This window comes from Callorhinchus milii, unplaced genomic scaffold, assembly GCF_018977255.1.
Source record: "Callorhinchus milii isolate IMCB2004 unplaced genomic scaffold, IMCB_Cmil_1.0 Scaffold4, whole genome shotgun sequence".
Classification (NCBI taxonomy): Eukaryota; Metazoa; Chordata; class Chondrichthyes; order Chimaeriformes; family Callorhinchidae; genus Callorhinchus; species Callorhinchus milii.
This window is the reverse complement of record NW_024704745.1, coordinates 49,932,064-49,935,946: the sequence shown is the minus strand read 5'-3', so window position 1 is coordinate 49,935,946 and position 3,883 is coordinate 49,932,064.

Below are 3,883 nucleotides of genomic sequence, written 5' to 3'. Positions count from 1 at the left end.
CACAAATTGTTGGTGTTAGTGATTATCAAGCACTATGGCTGAGTGTTCCCCACACAACTCTTAATACTCTGCCTCAGTCATAATGTGGAAAAAGCTCACTACTACACACAATTCTATTTATTTTTCCTGCCCTCTCTCCCGTGTACTGGCCAAGGTACAAATACTGCCACAATGAACTCTTCATAAATGATGATATCATCAGGTCTGTGGCAAGGAGAATAATTGAGTTCCAGGAGTGATAGTCCTGCCAAATTTACTTTTTGACAAGACAGTTTTATAATACTTGAAAAATGTGAGTGATAAGAATGCCATGTTTAAATTTACAGTTCAGTGTAAGACGTACTCAGAACTGCAGAGTACACACAGTGCAGGCTTCAGCGGAGGTCTGGCAGTGCATGAGCGTATGGTCATAAAACAGACATAAAGGAAGAGCAGAATATGATGAATGGTACAAGAAGGATTTATCTTCTACTTATGAAACATAACTATGCCTTCAGCACAATGTGCTTAAGCATCAATGCTGAAGGAATGGAATAGGCAAGGACTCAATGATTTAGTAATAAAATAATATTTAAAAATCCTAAATATCCTCACCTCTATTCTATTGGGTTCTATTCCCGGCAGAGCGAAATGTTGGGCAACAACAACAACAACTTGGGTTTATATAGCGCCCTCCACGCTAGACGGCGTCTGAGAGCGCTTCACAGTAACGGATCCCGGGGCTGAGCCAGGGGGAGGGGAATGACCAAAGGCACGGTCGAAAAGAAAGGTCTTCAGCTGAGACCTGAAAACAGGAAGAGAGGGGGCGAGGTGAAGGGAGTGAGGAAGGGAGTTCCAGAGCCTCGGGGCATAGTGGCTGAAGGCACAGCCGCCAAGGGTGGAGCGGAGGACTCGGGGGACAAGGAGGAGGCCAGACCCGGAGGAACGAAAGCAACGGGCACTGTTGTGAGGAGAGAGGATGTCAGAGAGGTAGGGGGCTGGAGAGGAGTGGAGGGATTTGAAGACAAGGGTGAGAATCTTGAGGTCGATCCTCTCCGGGACAGGCAGCCAGTGCAGTCTGGCAAGAACTGGGGTAATCGGGGAGCAGAGTTTGGTGCGGGTAAGAATGCGGGTGGCAGAGTTTTGTATGACCTGGATTTTATGGATGGTAGTGGAGGGGAGACTGGCAAGGAAGGCATTTGAATAGTCCAGCCGAGAGGTGACAAAGGCATGGACCAGGGTTTCAGCGGCTTTTGGAGTGAGGTATTGGCGGAGACAGGCAATGCGTCGGAGGTGGAAGAAAGCGGTGCTGGTGAGGGACCGGATATGGGGGAGGAAGGATAATTGGGGATTGAACCTGACGCCTAGGTTGCGTATGGGTTCGGAGCGTTTTAGTGGGAGGTTGGGTAGGTGGAGGAGGTGAGAACCATGTGATTTAAGACATTGACGAGAGCCAAAGAGTATGGCTTCCAACTTGTCAACATTCAGCTGAAGAAAATTTGCGCTCATCCAGCTCCTGAAGTCTGACAGGCAGGCTGACAGAACATCAGGGGACTGGGGGTCGAAAGGGGAGGTGGAAAAATGGAGTTGGGTGTCGGCTGCATACATGTGGAAGTGTACCCCATGTCTGCGGATGACATCCCCAAGAGGGAGCATACAGATCAGAAAGAGGAGGGGGCCAAGGATGGAGCCTTGGGGTACCCCGCAGATAACCGGGTGAGAGCGAGAGGAGAATATGTTTGTGCAGATGTACTACTGGACAAGTTTCCTTACTCCACACACCTCTGTTTACCTTGCAGTAAGTAGGAACCCAGTTAGTCGATCGGCAGATCACCTTTCCAGGGATAATAATCCCTAAAAAAAAAATTTGGTTCTCAATCCTCGACTGTTTGTGGACACTGCTGTGCGCAATTGCCTGCCATGTTTCACCCACAATTATTTGAATCTGAAACCATTGTCAACAATCAAATTCTTTACAAGATATCATCAACTCATATCCTTATTACAAGTTCCTACATGGGATAATAAGGAGCGGAGGCTTATGTTGTGTATAAACATCACCATGGACAAGTTAGGCCGCATGGCCTGTTTCTGTGCTGTAATGTTCTATAGAATTCTATGTAATCGTCTATACTAATAAAACGACAATGTCTGTCTGTGCTTCAAGAAGGATCTCAATAACCGATTGATGTATAGACATGATTTATACCTCATCGGAAAGGTCTTATACCTGGGAGTGACGTGGAGATATTTGTTTTGGGGTATCTCCTATCGATTATGAGTTATTTCAGTTTTTCGTTTTTCGTTGAGTTACACCTGGTGGCCGCTGAGTCAAAGTGGCACTGTGGCATTGCGCATCGCAGAGCACGTACGAGTATACACATGCACTGCAATTACAAGCTGGTGGCCACGCCGGCTTACCGTGGCACGGTGACATCCTGTGTCACAGAGGACGTACATAGTCAAGCGTCAGGAACAAAATAAGGAACACAGATGAAGCTAAGCCAGAGCAGCAACAACAAAAAATTACCTTTTTAAAGCGCCTTTCATGTTGGGAGGACGTCCCAGTGATTCTAAATGATACTTTTTTTTTCCTTGCATTTGATATAGCGTTTTTCACGTCGGGAGGACGTCCCAAAGCGCTTCACAGAATACACTGTAAAGTGAGTTGACTGCATATTTGTGGGCGAACGCGGCAGCCAATTGCGCACAGCAATGTCCCACAAACAGTCATAGATTGAAAATGACCAATTTATTATTGTTTTGGGTTTTATATACTTCTATATTTATCATTATACAGATGCCTAAGCGAACATCAAAACTTTCAATGATAAGTAATAATGCTAGACAAAAGAAAGAAGGCCCATTAAATAAAACTGAAGAACAAAGTCCTCCCATAGGAATCCTTCCAGATGAGTATAGATAGAGATGAAACGTCTGTCTGAGTGTCAGTCTGCATGTCAATCTACACTCCATACTGGATCCTTTGGTTGTAATCGTAGTTGCATTGGGTACAGCTAATTCTATATAGAATATATTTATCCAATCACTGCTGGTCAATATCCTTAGCAGGGAAATGCTCAAGAAACCAAGATAGAATGCTGAAGAGCACAGAGGCTGTAAGGAGTTGTTGGAATGGATTTAAGAGTAATTAGTCTACATACTATTCATTTGCTACCACATTGAATGGCCCAAAGGAGACCTTCCTTCATGCCATTGCCATTGTCCCTGAAATTGTACTTCCACCTTGCCTTCAATTGTGGTTAGGGAATAGAAATCTCCAAAACAGTATCCGATTACTGGTAGTCAAAGGCTGTGATCTGGTCTCGAACTTCACCATTGAGAATGGGGTAGGGAGGGCCAGGTTCAAACCCATTTGACATAACAAATATCACACAGACACTCTATAACAACTATATATAAATATATATAATTTGTATTTATGTAGCACCCTTCACATGGGGAACATTTTGGAGCCCTGTCAGGGACTAGGTGGACACTGAGCACAGGGGAAGAGGAAGGGTTGACCAGAGGTTTGTTTGAAGAAGTAGGATTTGAGGCGGGACTTAAAGACAGAAAGAAAGGGGGTGAGAGAGCAAGACTTTACATTAACATCCTGTGAAATGCTTTGAGGCCTTTCAATGGGTTAAGTGACCATATCAAATGCAAGGATATTATATGATTATTGTTTCCTTGCAGGTATCTAATGTGATTAATTTCATCTTCATTTCCGTTTGCACCAAAATAGTCTGCTCAGCAGATATGAAAGAATAACTGCTCATCATAAGATGATGCTCAATCTCTGCATTCCAAAACGGACGGTATTGAGCTAATAACAACAATAACATGCATTTGTATAGCACCCTTCACTCTGGTAGCATCTCAGAGCACTTAACAGTGACGG